The following is an 18,901-nucleotide window of genomic DNA, read 5'->3' as shown; positions in this document are numbered from 1 at the left end:
GATGAGGATATGTATATATTATCGGCAGTTAAATAAAGTCACCATCAAGAACAAATATCCATTGCCGAGGATTGATGATTTATTTGATCAACTTCAGGGTGCCAAGGTGTTTTCAAAGATTGATTTGAGATATGGCTACCATCAGTTGAGGATTAGGGCATCCGATGTTCCTAAGACAGCTTTTCGGACTCGGTATGGGCATTATGAATTTCTAGTGATGTCATTTGGGCTGACAAATGCCCCAGCAACATTCATGGATTTGATGAACCGGGTGTTCAAATCCTACTTGGATTCCTTTGTGGTTATGTTTATTGATGATATCTTGATCTAATCCCACAGTCGAGAGGAGCATGAGCAGCACCTTCAGATCGTTCTTCAGACTCTGAAAGACAGCCAGTTATATGCTAAGTTCTCAAAATGTGAGTTTTGGTTGAGTTCAATTGCTTTCTTGGGTCACATTGTATCAGCAGAGGGTATTCAGGTGGATCCTAAGAATATTGAGGCAGTTCAGAACTGCCCTAGACCCACATCAGCTACAGAGATCCGTAGTTTCTTGGGTTTGGCGGGCTATTACCGTCGATTTGTGGAGGGGTTTTCATCCATAGCAGCCCCATTGACCAGATTGACCTAGAAGGGTGCCCCGTTTAGGTGGTCAGACGAGTGTGAAGTGAGCTTTCAGAAGCTCAAGACTGCTTTGACTACGACACCGGTATTGGTGTTACCCACAGGTTCAGGATCTTATACAGTATACTGTGATGTATCCCATATTGGTCTGGGTGTGGTATTGATGCAAGGTGACAAGGTTATTGCATATTCTTTGTGGCAGCTGAAGGTTCACGAGAAAAATTACACTGTTCATGATCTAGAACTGGCAGCCATTGTTCAAGCACTGAAGATTTGGAGGCACTATCTTTACGGCGTGCCATGTGAGGTATTCACTGATCATCGGAGCTTGCAGTATTTGTTCAAGCAGAAGGAACTCAATTTGAGGCAGAGGAGGTGGCTGGAGATATTGAAAGACTATGATATCACCATATTGTATCATCTCGAGAAGGCCAATGTCGTGACCGATGCTTTGAGTAGAAAGTCAGTCAGTATGGGTAGCCTTGCATATATTCTAGTTGGTGAGAGACCACTTGCATTGGATGTTCAGGCCTTGGCCAACCAATTCGTGAAGTTAGATGTTTCTGAGCCCAACCGTGTTTTAGCTTGTACAGTTGCTCGGTCTTCTTTGTTTGAACGCATCAGAGATCGGCAGGATGATGATCCTTATTTACTTGTCCTTAGAGACATAGTGCGGCACGGGGGTGCCAAGCAGGTTACTGTTGGAGATGATGGAGTTTTGAGGATGCAGGGTCGTATTTGTGTGCCTAATGTGGATGGACTTCGTGAATTGATCCTTGAGGAGTCCCACATTTCCCGATATTCTATTCATTCGGGAACTGCCAAGATGTATCAGGACTTGAGGCAGCATTATTGGTGGAGGCGGATGAAGAAGGACATAGTTGCCTATGTAGCTCGGTGCCTAAATTGTTAGCATGTGAAATACGAGCATCAGAGACCCGGTGGTTTGCTTCAGCAGATGGAGATTCCTGAGTGGAAGTGGGAATGTATCACTATGGACTTTATTGTTGGACTCCCATGGACTCAGAGGAAGTTTGACGCCGTGTGGGTTATTGTGGATAGGCTGACTAAGTCATCGCACTTCATTCCTGTGGCAGTTACCTATTCCTCGGAACGGTTAGTAGAGATTTATATTCGTGAGATCGTCCGTCTTCATTGTGTGCCCGTGTTTATCATTTCTGATCGAGGTACGCAGTTTACCTCGCACTTTTGGAGGGCAGTTCAGCGTGAGTTGTGTACGCGGGTTGAGTTGAGCACAGCGTTTCATCCTTAGACGGACGGACAGTCCGAGCATACTATTTAGATCTTGGAGAATATGCTCTGCACTTTGTGTTATAGACTTTGGAGGATCGTGGGATCACTTCTTGCCCCTTGCAGAGTTTGCCTATAAGAACAACTACCAGTCGAGCATTCAGATGGCTCCCTATAAGGCATTATATGGTAGGCGGTGTCGGTCGCCAGTTAGGTGGTTCGAGCCGGGAGAGGCTCGGTTGTTAGGCACAGACTTAGTACAGGATGCCTTGGATAAGGTCAAGATTATTCAGGATCGACTTCGCACAGCTTAGTCCAGGCAGAAGAGTTATGCTGACCGTAGAGTTCGCGATGTTGCGTTCATGGTCGGAGAGAGAGTGTTACTTCGGGTATCACCCATGAAGGGTGTAATGAGGTTCGGAAAGAAGGAAAAGTTGAGCCCTAGGTATATCGGACCTTTTGAGATTCTGGAGAGAGTGGGAGAAGTGGCTTACAGGCTTGCGTTGCCACCTAGTTTAGCATTTGTTCACCCGGTATTCCATGTGTCCATGCTTTGAAAGTATCACTGCGATCCGTCCCATGTGTTAGATTTCAGCTCTGTCCAGTTGGACAAGGATTTGACTTACGAGGAGGAGCCGGTGGCAATTCTAGCCCGGCAAATTCGCCAGTTGAGATCAAAGAGTTACCCTTCAGTTCGAGTGCAGTGGAGAGGTCAACCTATTGAGGCAGCTACTTGGGAGTCCGAGTCAGACATGCGGAGTAGATATCCCCACTTGTTCGCTAGTTCAGGTACTTTTCTATGTCCGTTCGAGGACGAAAAGTTATTTTAGAGGTGGAGATTGTGATGACCCAAAGGGTCATCTTATGAATTAAGACTCTATTCCGAGCCTGTTAGCCTTAAAAACCTTATTTTTACACTCCTCAATTTGCGTGCGCAGTCCGGGGCAGGTTTCCGGAGAGCTTTTATGTTGAAAACTAATGAAAATAAGAATTTTTGCCTTAAAAGTTGATTTTAGTTGACTTTGGTCAACATTTTTGGTAAACGGGCCCGGATCCATATTTTGACAGTCCCGGTAGGTCCGTATCGAATTATGGGACCTGGGCGTATGCCCGGAATCGAATTCGGAGGTCCCTAGCTTGAGTTATGAATTTTTGATGAAAGTTAAAAGTTTGGAAATTATTTATTTTTAAGAATTGATTGATATTTGGCATTGTTAGTATCGGGTCCGTATTTTGGTTCTGGAGCGCGGTACAAGTTCATTATGATATTTAAGACTTGTCTGTGAAATTTGGTGAGAAACGGAGTTGATTTGACGTGATTTGGACGTCCAGTTGAGAAAATAGAAATTTTAAAGTGTTCTTGAGAATTTCATTTGATTTGGTACTAAATTCGTAGTTCTAGGTGTTATTTTGGCGATTTGATTGCGCGAGCAAGTTCGTATGATATTTTTATACTTGTGTGCATGTTTGGTTTGGAGCCCCGAGGGCTTGGGTGAGTTTCGGATAGGCCACGGGATGTTTTGAACTGAGAAATTTTGCTGGTATAACTGAACCTGTTGCAAGCCTCTGATCTCGCAAATGCTAACATAACAGGGTCCGCAATTGCAAGGCTTTCATCGCAATTGTGATCAGAAGCCTGGGCTAGCAGTTCTCGCATTTGCGAGGTTACCTTCGCAATTGCGAATGGAGTCTAGGAAGGGCAGGTTCTCAAATGCAAACATTTACTCCCATTTGCAAGGTTCAGTGGTCGCAAATGTGACACTTTCCTCGCATTTGCGAAGGCAGCGGGATTGTGAAGGGCATTGCAATTGCGATTGTTCCTTCGCAATTGCGACACCTGCAGCTGATCAAAATGACTTTTGGACGGGACTTTTCATTCATTTCCCAAATTTTCAAGACCTAAAACACAAGAGGCGATTTTTCCAAAGACCATTTCTTCCCCAAATCATAGGTAAGTGATTCTAAACTGGTTTCTTTCAATCTTTCACTACATTTCACAAGATTTCAACTAAAAATCTAAGGTTTTCATGGTAGAATTAGGGGTTTTGGGTAGAAACTAGGGATTTCGAAAATTTGGGAATTTAGACCTCAATTTGAGGTCGGATTCCAAAACCAATTATATAGTCGGGCTCGGGGGTGAATAGGTAAATGGATTTTGGTCCGAACCTCGGGTTTTGACCAAGCAGGGCCGGGGTTGGTTTTTGACTTTTGTTTGGAAAACTTAGGAAAATTATGAATATTGATTCGAGGTTGAGATGTTAAATTGTGAAAGTAATCATTGATGAAATATTGATTTCTTTGTGAAACTTCTCTCTATCGGTTGTTATTGATTATGTGAATTGTGAGGAAGAGTGTAAAGCACGAAGGGTGATGTCGTGCATGATTTATTTATATTGTGAGAAAGAGAGTAAAGCACGAAGGGTGATGTCGTGCATGAATTGTTTCTTTTGTGAGGAAGAGTGTAAAGCACGAAGGGTGATGCCGTGTATATTATGAGAGGTTTAATGCATGAAGGGTGATGCCGTGTTGTTCTATTTATTTATTTGGATGAGGTTGAGAGTAAAAGTACGAAGGGTGATGCCGTGCCATTCTATTTATTTATTTGGTAAGGTTGAGAGTAAAAGCGCGAAGGGTGATGCCGTGCAGTTTTTCTTTGCTGTTTAAATTGCTCAATTTGTTTAAGGATTTTCTGTTTAATTCTGCCTTTTCATTATTCTCACTCTTTATGTTGTATTCCCCCACTGTATGTTCCCTTCCCATTATTCCTGCGTTATTTCTTTATTTATTGTTGTTGTCACTAGCATGATTATACTGTTCAGGTTATATGTGGGTGTCTTGTCCTATCCTCGTCACTACTTCGCAGAGGTTAGGCTCGACACTTACCAGTACATGGGGTCGGTTGTACTGATGCTGCACTCTGCACTTTCTGTGCAGACTTTGATACCGGCTCAGGTTGATCGAGATTTTGCTATTGGTCTGTTGACCGGAGACTCAAGATAGATCTGTCGGCGTTCACAGACCTTAAAGTCCACATCTACTTTTATGTCACTGTTGTTTTCTTTCATTCAGATAGTTGTATTTCTTCCAGACTATTACTTGTAGTAAATTCTAGAATGCTCGTGAATTGTGGCTCCAGATGCGGGTGGTAGTAATTAATACAGTTTTATGATATTCCGCACTTATTATATTTCATCTTAGTAAGTTATTGTTAATTACTTAATGAAAATAAGGAATTGGTTAATGATTCCCTGATGTTGGCTTGCCTAGCAAGTGAAATGTTAGGCGCCCGTCGGTGAAAAATTTTGGGTCGTGACAGATTTGCCAATAACCAGATTTTAAATCAAATTTAGAAAATATATTGGCATCATGTAATCTATCTAATAAATCTTTTTTATTAGGGATGGGATATCTAATCCATTTTATAACCTTATTAAGGTAATTATAATTAATAACTAGTCTAGGAACACCTCGTTCCTGTTCATCATGTTTATTAACATAGAAAGCAGTGCAAGGCCATTTGGACTTTGAGGGTCTTGTTAAACCCTTTTGCTGTAAGGAATCTATTTCCTTTTTGCACAATTCTAGATAATTAGAGTTCATCTGACAAGGCCTAGCCTTTGTAGGGATATTACCCTCAGTGAAGTCTTCTTCATAAGGAAGACTTACTTTGTGCTTTTTCCTGTTCCAAAATTAATTCGGATGATCACCACAAATTTGTAAGGAAATCTGATTTTTAATAAATCAATTTTGTTAATAAGCTTAGGATTTTTTAAATCATGTTCAATGGTAAGAGAACAAATTTCGATTTTCAAAAAATTAATTTGTTGAACTCTAGAAGAAATATTTTTAGAAATAATTTCATTTAAACATCTTTGAATAGGTTGAGTTATAAACTCAAAAGTACTTACTTTATTATTAAAAGTTCCTGAAAAACTTTTAGTATCCCAATTTATAAGAGGCATAATTTTATGAAAGAAAGTCGCCCCTAAAATTATATCTTGATGGATATCTTTAACCAAAACAATTTTTTCCGGAATGCAAACATTATTTTGGCAAATATAGGATTTAGGTAATTTATAAGAAATACTCATTTGTCCACCACTAGCATTTTTTAATATGTGCGTGGTTTTATAAAAATATCTAGAAGGTATTACTCCTTTTATACAACTTAAAACAGCTCCACTATCAAATAAAGCGACAAACTCTTTTTTGAAATTATAATCAATTAAAAGAGTTACCTTTATTAGGAATTTTTGAGTAGTAAAATAATGGAGTTTTTGCAAGAATGGGGTCGGGTTTATAAAATCAGAAAAATAAAGTTTCGAAACAGGTTATGTGGTACGCATAATCATTATGCGGTCGCATAATCGGTGTCCAATACTAGCAAACATCTGCCTGTGTATGCAGTCACTATGCGGTCCGCATACCTGTTCTGCAGTCGCATAATGACCGCAGAACAGTTATGCGGTCGCATAGTCGACCGTAGATTTCATCCAAACTCGCCCTCTTCTGCCTCACTTCTTCGGCCATTATTCGGTCGCATAATGGACCGCAGAAACGTATTTTTTCGCCAAAATATTTCCTTTACTTTCCGTTACATTGTTCAACCCAAAAAGTCTGAGAAATTTCTACAACCTTTATACTAATTGATCTATCTCGATACCACAAAACCTTAATTTCCTTAGCAAAAATTCTCCGGGTCACTATACATACGTCAACATCTGGTCAACCTTTTTAACTAAATTTCGAAACCTTTAAACTAGGTGTTTCAAATCATTCAAAAACCTCACCGGACCCGAATCAATTACCCCCGACAAGTCACATAACAAATGTAAAGTATAAATTGAGCAGTAAATGGGAAAACAGGGTTATAATACTCAAAACGACCGGCCGGGTCGTTACAGTACACTGCCGAGGGATGTGCGGTGCGATCCATAGATGCATCTATCCTACCGAGGCGTTCGGCCCGCTCCACAAGAAAGGAGGACATTTTCTTATGTACCTCCAGAAGGAGAGTATATTTATTATAAGATAAATTCGGGAGGATGAACAATTCCTTTTAACAATTAATTAATTTAAACAGAAAATTTAGCATATGATATTTCCATATTTTAGTATTTTTTTTACCTAACAATTCACAATATATATATATATATATATATATATATATATATATATATATATATATATATATATATATATATATATATCAAATAATATTAATTAAACAATGAATACAATTTACACAAGTAATTCATGCTTAGAGTCTTAAACTACCGGACTTTAGTATTAATAGTAGCTACGCACGGACTCTCGTCATCTCGTGCGTACATAGCCCCCACAATTAGCAACAATTATTTAATTTTAATCACCTATGAGGTAATTTCCCCCTCACAAGATTAGACAAGAGACTTATCTCGTCTCAAAGTCCACTTTCCGATTATCGCGTCGCGTAAAATTCTCGATTCAATGCTGAAAAATTCGAAACTATCCAAAAGTTATATAAAATAATTAATATATGTTCAATAATTCGAAATTCATCTATTAAATAAATTACCCTATCCAAAATGGTAAAATTTCTAAAATTTACCCCGGGTCCACGTGCTCGGATTCTGGAAATGTTTGGATAAAAACGTTACCCATAATCTCAAGAACTTGAATATATAATTTCAACCCAATTCCATAACTATTTTCGTGGTTAAAATCTCATTTTTATAAAAATCTAGGGTTTTCATCTAAATCTTTGATTTCTAAGATTTACTAGATATAATCTACTTATATTCTATGTATTTAACTCAAGGGGGTGTAGAATTAACTTACCTCTAAGTTGTTAGTTGAAATCTCCTCTCAAAAAGCTCCAAAATCGCCCAAGAATGGAAGAAAATGGGTTAAAATGGTGAATTCCCGTTCTTTTAAGCTTTCTGCCAAACAGGTCTTTCGCACTTGCGGAGGTTGGAAGGCACATGCGGCTCCGTACCTGCGAAAAAATCCTCACAGGTGCGAGTTTCACTTGCCTGGCCAATTCTCGCATTTGCGCACACAGCTTCGCACCTGCGCATTCGAAGATGCGCAAATCATCCGCATCTTCGGTCGATTGCCCCCTTCGCTTTTCCGCTTCTGCGCTCAAAAACTCACATCTGCGAGGTTCGCTTCTGCGAGCTACTGCCACATCTGCGAGTGTCGCACCTGCCACTGGCCAAGCGCAGGTGCGATGCTGATAGTAGCTGAGAGCTTCAGTTTTGGCTCCCAACTTCCAACTTGGTCCGAGCCTCGTCCGATTGACACTCGGGGCCCCCGGGACCCCCGCCCGAACATACCAACAGGTTTGAAATCATAAAACGGACTCGCTTGAACTTTCGGAATGTGTAAAACAACATCAAATCTAAGAATCTTACCCTAAACCAAATTGATTCAAACTTAAGAATTTCAAGTTCTTCAATTTACTTCCAATGCGCCGAAATATACTTAAACTACTCGGAATGACACGAATTTTTGCGTGCAAGTCTTAAATCACTATACAGAACTATTCCCAAACTCGAAATTCCAAACGGACTTCAATCAAAAACCTACCCCCAAACCAAATTTAAAGTATTTTAAACTTTTAAATAGTTGATTTTTACTATTAATCGTCAAAACGCTCCCTGGTTATCCAAAACTCGATTCGTACATACGCCCAAGTCTAAAATCATCATACGAACCTATTGGAACCGTCAAATCTCGATTTCAGGGTTGTTTTCTCAAAATATTGACCGAAGTCAAACTTGGCCTTTTAAGGCTAACTTAAGGAACCAAGTGTTCCGATTTCAACCCAAACGCTTCCAAATCCCGAACCAACCATCCCCGCAAGTTATAAATTAATAAAAGCATGTTCGGGGAGTTTTATTTTAGGGAACGAGTTTCTAAAATTCAAAATGAGCGGTTCGGTCATTACATTGACATCAGAAGGGGGTTGAATACTAGTGGTAGCGATTTGCTCTTTACCCTTAGTATTCTTCTCATTAAGTTTTTGGACTTCAGCTATGAGCTTGTCAAGTCTTTCATGAATACAGACTATATGTTCACCCAAGATACTAACATAACTATTCGTATAATTATTCTGGGTAAGCATATTATTCAGATGTTTAGCAGTTATAACAGCAGTATCGTTTTTAAATAATTTTGAAAAAGCATTAAAGTAAACTACTTTATCTTTTTCTCCTATTTGAAAAGATGATTGTTGAGGTGGAAAAACCGATTTTGTAATTTCTCCACCAGTGAGTTTATAATCTCTTTCTAAAATTGAAATATAATTATGAACATATTTCGACATAAACCAAAAAACAAAAGCAATGATTTTATTAAACTTGCCGACATCATTATAAAAATCATCTCTAAAAGCATTTTGTACTTCTTCAGTAAAGTTTTTAAAAAATTATTTTCTGAAAAGTTCCCATCTGGGTTTTTTGAATTCTTTACAAATCATTTTCCTTGCCGGAGATCCCGGACTAAATTTTATTTGTTTTTTATCCATAAAAATATTTGAAAATTAAGGTCCAGTAAGACCATTTGAGAAATCCATTTCGGATTGAGTGGGGTCAGGGTCTGAATCTATTTTAACAATATTATCCTGACTTATTCTAATATTATCTCTAACTTGTGAAATAGATGCTCTAGAACGAAAATCTACCATATAATCAATGGGCAAAATATAAGATGAGTTAGATCTAGTTATTCTAGATGATGAACTTTCGGTCGGTAATATTATTAAATTTATATTTTAATTATTTTAAAATTATTTTTTCGACCGAAGGTTCTTCTAGGGATAGACTTGTGAAGATCCTAATTAGTATATATAATTTATCATCAAATATATCTATTTGTAAATTGATTCATCGACTTATTATAACTTACTTAGATGCATCGATGAATATTAAAAATAAAACGTTTGACCTATATCGACTAATAGTAAAAATAAAACGTCTCGACCTATATCGATTAATCTATGTCATGCATTATTAGTGATGAATGAATGAAATATAGAAGAATTAATACTAAACATCTTTGACATGTATATATATATATATATATATATATATATATATATATATATATATATATATATATATATATGGATCACAAATTAAATAAACGAAAGAAGTTATTAGTATTAAGTTAACGAGTTAAATTAATAGGTCAAACATGGTCAAACTTTAACCATCTATATATGTACACACTAACATATACTATAACAAGCTATATATATAGTTAAAGTATTATAGTGAAGTGTGTTTGTGTGATAACTTATTCCGGTTGGTTAATTAAATATATATAATTTTTGTTATATTAAAAACTAATTGCCTTGGGTGGGAAATAATAATTTCAAAATTTCCGACCGAATTCGGTAGGAAATTAGGAAATATTTTAATAAAAAATTATTTTTGTACATTATATACAAGTATGACCAGGTGTTGGTCAAATATTGACCAATTTTCGACCGAAATATGTCAGAATTTTTATTTTTTTGTTGTGGGACCACTATTTCCGTTGTCAGAAATATTTTTGTTGACTTTTGCGACCAATTTAGCAATTTTCGATCGTTTTCGATCGGGTTTTTTTCCGATCGATTTCGGTCGGTATCCCTTGAACGAAATATGCCAGTTTTCTAGTAGTGAGCTTGCTTCATAAAGGCAACTATCTAGCAGATAAGCCTGGGTCTTTTTCTATAGGAACTTTAATGAGACATCTAATCTATGTTCAAATAACTATTCTAGTTTTTGGAATGATTCCCAATGAGACATCTAATTTATGTAATGGTAGTATTTACCACAAAAAAAAGTGACTCCTCACTCAATTATAGGAACTCTTAAAAGACACTATTGGATGCAATCTCTTTGGTGACTTAACGTACTATTATAAATAAAATGTCAAACATTTAATTAACATTTCAAGGAAAACAATGCAAAAGTTACTAATTAATTTTTTCTATACTGGTAAAATATTTTATATTTCGTATTTTTGGTGGATCCTGATTTGCAAATTTAGATCTTATTTGCTTATGAAAAAGATGTCGACTAGTTCATATTAATCATTGCATATAGTATGTTGATAGGTACATAACGCTTTATTTTTCTTTTTGGAAAGAACATAACGGTTGGATTTTTGTCCTGACACCTCCCTGTTGTTTCTGTACCTCAAAGTCTTGCCCCTTTCAGTTTCATAAATAATGTAATAAAAATTACTTATACAATTGAGGAAGATAATCAGAAGCTCAAAGGCGTTAGTCTGCAATTGGAGATTTTGCGTTTTTTGAAATAAAAGTATTTGTTTTAAAGAGTATTACTAACTTCTTTTAGGATTCCCAAATTCGGTTTTTCATATGTGATCACGTCCAACTCTAGTCCTAAAAAGGATAAGCGTTCGTTGCAAATATAATCCGGTCTAAGACTCCAAAGTCGAATCCCACAGAGAATTAAGATTTAGCTGCAGTTGTTCACTATCACTAAAAATACAAGTTCGAACAATTTTTAAGTTATAAATATTAAGATTATTATGTCTAACTAATTAACTAACAAACTAAAATATTAAATTAACAACTAGAGATGCTAAGGGCCGGAGACAAGATTAACAAGGCCTAGAGTTATGATTTTTCCAATTGTCGAAATTCTTCCCGCTACGTCTTTATAATTTTTCGTAAGTATTCACCACTGATCGTGAGCACTTCAGTTGCCGTAATTCTCTCCCGAGCAACTATAATAATTTACTAGACATATTCTCCCGAATTACGCTAGCTGACACTATCTTATCGCTTACTATGGCCACGTCAAGCCTTTGTTATTCCTAAGCCCACCTTTAAACTTGTCGTATTGATTCCTCACATACGTTAGGAGTGATGTTATTCAACAACCACCCAAATATGTACTCTTTTCCAAACAATACATAATAAATAGGCACCGTTAATTGAGAGCTTTTTCATTAACTAAAATAAGCGCGTAGTTGAACAAATAGAGAAATCTAAAGGCTCAATTATAACAAAATATATCAAGAATTCATCCTACAAAAGGTTCCACCAAAACCCTAGAAAGAAATTTAGCTACGCATAGTCACGCTAACAATCATGTTAATAATTGAAAGCATTAATACAAACTAAGGAAGAACGGAAGAAGAACTTGTGTGATCCGGCACTTGCAATTGGTCCAGCCATCTTTCGCCTCCCAAATAATGTCTCTTTAAAAACTGTTTAAGAAGGTGTTTATATAGTTTAGGGTTGGTATGAGATGCCATTTTCCAAGCCAAAGTCGGACAAGCTGTTACAGCCTTACAGGTTAGCTCGTTCATTCACTTGTGTGCATGCGAGAATGAACGGGCGAAGTTTTTCTCTTTTTCTTTTCCTTCCAGCTCTCTCGTGCACTTTTTCGCCTTTTTGCCTTAATCCACTGTTTTGTTCAAGCTACCCTCAGCTAGCACGCGAGAGTGAATATGCGAAGTTCTTCTTTTGTCTCTTGGTCCCGAATCAACTTCTTTTGCTCACCTTTCTTCCAATTCGCTCCTACACATAAGAATGCACGTAATGAGCATAATTCACAACAAAAACTCATGTAACCTTCCGCAACTACACATGTTATGAGATGAAAGTACACTCGAAAATATGCATTTTTCACCTTTATCAATATCATTCAGAGTTTTGAAATATTTGAAAAATTAAGTTTCGAAATCCTTAAAAAGAAAGTTACTTTTATACAAAAACTTCTCAAGCAAATATTTTTTCCAAAAAACTGAAAAACTGAGTTTTCAAATTCTTTTTGCAGACCTTTCCCGCCGACTCAAACAAACACATATCAGCAACATTTTAGTAGAAAATATCAGGGTGTAGCAGTGGACAACAGTATTATATGATAGATAATTTTCAAGACAATTGTTTAGTCCAGGTTAACAAAAGAGTTTTATTTCATTTTTATAACGGTACTATAATTTTGTCTTATTGTTTTATGGATTGACTCGTCTGCCTCAGCCGACATAATATTAGCGACTCCAATATTAGTATAGAACCCTCTTGGATTTATTTATTTTTTTAAAAAAAAAAGAGGTCTATATAATCCAAAGGAAGAATAGCCGCCAAGAAAAGTAAAGAAAACAAATTCTATCACGTACACACACTAATTAATCGAAGCCGGCTTGATAATTGAATAAACAATTACGTTTAGAAGCTAAATAATGCGGTATCTTTTGTTCTTCACGTATTTCATGCCATGCGTCATTATAGTACGAAAATTACATTATACAAACTTATAATATATTACTTTTAAAAAGGAAGAAATAAAGGACGTCATAATCACAAAATTACGATTTTTTAATTAAAAAGGTCCTTTCGGGGACATCCGATGATTAAAGAAAATAAAAGACCAAAAAGGACGATGTTGTTGAATTATTTAAATCATTAAAATTAATACGCATACAAAAACTGTTTACCTTTAAAACGGTATAATAAAATTTATATGTGGTTTATAGACAAGTGAATCGATTTGATCCCAAAAATAACAAATAAATTAAACAAGAATGTAAGACTTAGCGTTGAAATTAAGATAAGACAGCAGGAATCCTGTTTTCGGGAGCAGAGTTACCGGAGGCAAAAGTAGCGATATTAATAAGCAAGAAGATAAAATATTATCGAGCTTTGAACAGTGAATAGCATAAGTTTGTCAGAAAATTCTCTCTCTAGAAATAGTTATCGGGCTCACTATTTATAGCTGCACCTAGGGAACAAAGTCCTAGGATCAAGCTCCTCTTAAATGGAAATTATGAGGGTCATTGAAGAATGTGTAATGGTAGGCAGTGAATGTCATATTCTCTGTAACGGATTATGTACTTAATGCTATAAAATATTCTCCATTAAATGCTACCGGGTAACAAGCATTTATTTCATCTTTATGAATATCATTCCCTTCGAAAAAAAATGAGATTGTTGCCTTCGGACCTGATTGCCTTCTGCTTTCGGCTCCACGTGTCGCTTTATTATGCGAGTATTTAATATGAACATATTTAACCCTATACATATAGTCCCCCTGCTTTCCGGTGGCACATCCTTGTGTCACCTGAAAGTTGGTAAAGATACCTTTCTTGGGGGGAATTCTCTGACCCCCTCTGAAAAGTTTCTGACGGTTGATTAGACGCACGTCTCTTCGCATTTAATATCCCGAACAAGCGTCATACCATGATTCAGCAACACTTTTTCCGGTTATCGAGCTAATTATGGCCACGATTTTAGCCGCCTATTCCTTTACTTATACGCATCAACCTTCTCCTTTAACACTTTCAAAATTTTCCAAACTCTCTTTACTCAACTCACACTTGTTTTCCATTCCTCTAATCTTCTTCTTCAGAGAAAAAACACTAATTCTCTTCTGATAACAATGGCCTCCTCTTCGAAAAATTCCAGTACTTCAAAGAACAAAGAAAGTACCGATGATGCTGCTCCTCCCACGGTGAGCACCATCATTCCCAGAAATCTTACTACAACTAAGGATTTCGAAGAAAAGTACCCTTCTGCTAACCCCAGCACATGGGCTGTTGGCGTGTATCCTTCTTCCATCCGTCCTTCTAGCATCCCTGTTGTGAAGGAAGACAGTGGTTGTCAAGATTTGAACATCATCGCTCCTGAGCTGGCGGAACAGGTAACCTTCTATAAGAAGGGTTTTATGTATGTTTATACGTACCCCTTCACTTTGCGCCCGTTCTTATTGAGTAGGGGGCTTGACTCTCTTATCTTGGAGTTTTGCCTCTGTTACCAAGTCTTCTTGGCACAGGTGAGCCCTTCTGTGTGGCGAACTATTACTTGTCTTTGGCGTCTATGCCAGGAGACGGGAGAAGAGCTATCCCTAGCTCGACTGATGAACCTTTATTCCCCCAAGATTTTCCGTGGGGGAATGATAAACTTCAGCAAACGTGGTCACCATGCTTTGCTAACCAGCATGGACGATGACAACGACCGTGGATGGATGGAGCGATTCGTTGTAGTTGCCACCAGGGAGATCATCCCGGCCACGACTCCATCCGTTCCTGAATCATGGAACCGCACTCGTAAGTTCATCGTATGTCTTTCTTCAAGTTAAAGATTTCCCAATGCTAGAATTGATCCTTCTTCTTTCACTATCTCAGCATCTCGATGGATACCACCAAGGATTGAAGGTTTGGACCAGTGGGTCCAGAAAATGTTGGATGTCACTACGCTCGAGACCCGCAAGTGGAAAGAACTGGCCCTTAAATACGGGTGGAAGGCCAAAAATCATGGTAGGTTGAACTTATCTTGTTTTTACCTTTCGTATAGGAAAACCGGTTAACTTTTCTTTCCTGTTGAATTCAGATCTTCCACAGGGCTCTGTTACCATCTCCTAGGAGGACGTTTTGGCAGATCATGCTGATGCGGCGAGGTTACTGCAGGAGGCTTATACCCGAACTGGTGTCACCGGTCCTGCTTCCGGAGCAGGTGCTTCTTCTCGGAGTCCCCAGCTAGAGAACAAGCAACAAAAAAGGCGACGTTCCTCCACTGCCGAGGGCAACAATAAAAAGGCGAAGAGCGCCACACCCGAGCCATCTACGGACGTTGTGGTGATGAGCGTCGCGCCCGAGTTAGCCATAGATACTATGGTGATCGATGATGATGGAGGAGCCAGTGATGATGGGGCTTCTCTACATAGAAGATGACGACCTTCATCAGTTCAACAGAATGATCAATCTGTTGAGCTAGTTATGCCAACCGAGGACGACGTCCCGGCACTCTAGGGGGAATATGATGTATTGGAAGAAGATAACTCTTGCTTTCGAGTCCCAGTTGCTCTTCCCGGTACCGTGAGGCTGGGTACCGAGTCTCTCCCGTCTTCGGTTGATGAGCAACCAATAACTAGCACTGCTTTTGTCGTGGTTGCTTCTCAACCTACAACGCTATCAACTTCATATCCTTTTTTGCCAACTTTTCCTTCGCCACCAACAACTGCTACATCATCTCCACTGGCCGCAGTCGTTCGAGAGGAGGATGTCCCTTTTCCCCAGTCCCATTTCATGGGAATTTGGGGCATAATTATTTTACCCCCTCCGAAGATCCTCATAGGAGGAGGAGTGTTTCCCTCTCAGTTCAATCGGATGCCACCTGCTGTCCCGGCCGGTGGAACTTGCTAATTATCTGAAGCCTCTGGCTTCAAAAAAGGATAGGAATAAAATACAATCTCTCTCGACAGAGTGTTTGTTGAACAAGGCCATGAAAAATGCAATGGCAGTACAATCTTTGTCTCTATTGTTTCTTCTATCTTTGTTATGGCAGGGTTTTTAGTTTGCACTTCTGTTTTGCAGGCTAACTTCCTTGCTTCCGAGGTCCTTCAGAGGTTGATCCTTGATAAGTAAAAACTCACCTCCTAGCGGGATCAATTGTTGGCCGAGCGGGATCAAATTGTTGCTTGCCTCCCAGTACTGGAAGCAGAAGTTGCTAAGCCCGCTGAGTTAGAGGCTCGATTGCAGCAAAGTGAGCAAGAGGTAGTGACCATTGGCCAAGAGGCCACCCTTTTAAGGGTACAATTTGAAGAAGCTAAGTGGGTCGAGGTCCAGAATGTCGTTCTTGCTGCATCCGATCGCGAGGCTGTCTCTACTGAAAGATTGAATAATTTAGAGGTAGCCTTGAACTCCAAAGCTGAAGAAGTTGCTTCCGCCGAGGAGAAGTATGATTGGTTGGAAGAGAGGCATAAGAGAGTCATGGAGCAAATAATGTTTTTAACTCCATTGTCCGTGACCTTGATGTCAGCCTCCAGGCTGCTAGATATGAGCGGGATAACCTTTCGACCAAGGGAAACCATCTTAAAGAAGAACTTCAGCGCCGAGTGACTTCCCTCATTATTTAAAAAATATATTCTATGTACAACATGAGGAGAAAAACCTTGGAAGAGGCCAAAGCGGGCGTCATTGACTTTGATGCCGAAATTGCCAAGGCCTGTGAGTTGGAGTCAACTGCCCGAAGGGGTCTTCCGGTCCAACCTATTGCTACTGACTTTTCTAGTTCCAGTTTCGAGTTCTCGGGAACTGAAGAAGAACCTTAAGGGGATGATGGTGAAGGCCAAGATATTGAGCCGGCGGCGGATACGCCTTCTTCTCCTGGGGGTGTAGACGCTTCTCTTCCTGCGGATTCCGGGGATGCAGTAGCTTAACTTTTTCTTTCTGTTCACTTTTCTTTTCTTTTCCATACTTTTGTTCTCGTGCTGCTTGGCACGTTTGTTGTATGTAAAAGTATTTTTTTGTTTAAGTATTACGCAAGTTTTCTCTTTGCGTACTTTTCGTTTAAGTATTGAGCAAGTTTTACTTTTTGCGTCGAGTTATGCGAGGCTTCGGGTGTGTTTTTCCCCGATAGAATTTGGATTTTGGGCATAAGTTCTTTCGGGATCAACCTTTTACCATGAGGGTTTCATAAGAAAGGGCCCTCTTATGTTTACGGTGCTCTTGAAGAGGACGTCTCATGTTCATTTCGGTACTAGCATTTGAAGTACTTGTTTAACTTTTAAATGATAAAATTAACTCATCGTTTGGACAAGAAACAAGATAAAAATAAAAGGACTTTACTTTATTTCTTCCATTTTCAAAAGTACATAAGCATTCGTTGTGCTAAAAAGAAATTTCCATTACTTGTGGCTAACTTGTACAACTTATTTCTACGGGGTTGGCCGCGCAGTCCCTGGTCCCGATGATACAATTTTGTTTCCGAATTTCGTAGTCCCGGTCGATGTGGCAGTCATTGTTGCCATATTCTTATATCATTCCCCCCAGTGTTCGAATGCGAAGAATGCGAATTTGAACACTGGAAGTCTTGTTCCTTTGAAGATTCCACTAGTGAATGGTTGGATAATCTTTAGTTCGATAGCAAGCTTCACTTCCCCTTAGTACTTTGCTATTGAGCCAAAGATTATCTAACAATCCCTCAGTGGCTTGCACTCATGAATGGTCGGGTAACCTTTGGCCCGATAGCAAACTTTACTTCCCGGTAGGAACTTTGTTACCGAGCAAAAAATTATCTAACCACTCCATCGTGGCTCGTTCCTTGCATGCCTTGTCATTTAAAGGTATTATTTCTGCTAATGAAGCTTCCTTTGTAGTATGCTTTCTGTTGCTACCTCGTTAAAAACCTTGCCAGCAAAATCCAATTGGGACAAAAACTAGGCGAAGGGAAAAATAGTGCAGCACATACTTTTAGTATAGGCAGTGCTCATCAGTAATAGTATCTTTTGAGGTGTGCCACATTCCAGTAGCTAGGCAACTTTACTCCATCTTGATTTTCCAATTCATAGGACCCTTTTCCCGGTGACAACTGAAACCCGGTAGGGGCCTTCCCATGTCGGACTTAGCTTTCCTGCATTGAGTTCCCGGGTATTCTGAGTTACTTTCCTTAAAACCAAATATCCTACTTTGTAATAACATAGGTTGGATGTTCGATTGTAATATCTTTCCAATCTCTGTTTTTGGGCTGCCATCCTACATGCGCCAAGTCCCTGCATTCGTTGAGCAGCTCCAATTTGACCAATAATGCTTTGTTGTTTGTTTCTTCATCCGCTCAAAAGAATCTGAGGGTAGGTTCTCCTACTTCTACCGGGATCAAGGCTTCTGCTCGGTATACATGAGAGAAAGGAGTCTCCCCCGTGCTCAATTTGGTCGTTGTTCGATACGCCCACAGCACTCCTGGCAGCTGTTCGGGCCATTTGCCTTTGGCTACTTTCAATCTCTTTTTGAGATTTTGGATAATCACATTGTTTGTTGATTCTGCTTGATTGTTTGCGCTCGGGTGATAGGGTGATGATGTGATTCTTTTGATTTTCAAGTCTTCAAGGAATTTTGTGACCTTTGCACCTATAAATTGTGGCTCGTTGTCGCAGGCTATCTCCTTTGGTAACCCAAATTTGCAAATTATATTCTCCCACAAGAAATCTACCACTTCGCGCTCGTCGATTTTCTGGTAAGGACCTGCTTCAACCCACTTAGAAAAATAGTCAGTTAAAATCAAAAGAAATCTTACCTTACCGGG

At 38.8% G+C, this 18,901-nt stretch overlaps 1 long non-coding RNA gene across 1 annotated transcript; it reads right to left on the bottom strand.

Moving 5' to 3' along the window:
* Nucleotides 1-11,802: 11,802 nt before the first annotated feature.
* Nucleotides 11,803-12,763, bottom strand: LOC104112811 (uncharacterized). The gene is made up of 2 exons (XR_690078.3): nucleotides 12,662-12,763; nucleotides 11,803-12,400 (listed from the first exon to the last, which is right to left on the bottom strand). It is a non-coding gene; the product is annotated as an uncharacterized lncRNA (long non-coding RNA).
* Between the last annotated feature and the right edge of the window lie 6,138 nt (nucleotides 12,764-18,901).

This window comes from Nicotiana tomentosiformis, chromosome 6 (genome assembly GCF_000390325.3).
Source record: "Nicotiana tomentosiformis chromosome 6, ASM39032v3, whole genome shotgun sequence".
In the NCBI taxonomy this organism is placed as follows: domain Eukaryota; kingdom Viridiplantae; phylum Streptophyta; class Magnoliopsida; order Solanales; family Solanaceae; genus Nicotiana; species Nicotiana tomentosiformis.
Note: the sequence above shows the minus strand (reverse complement) of the source record. Positions and strands in the feature narration are given on the sequence as shown.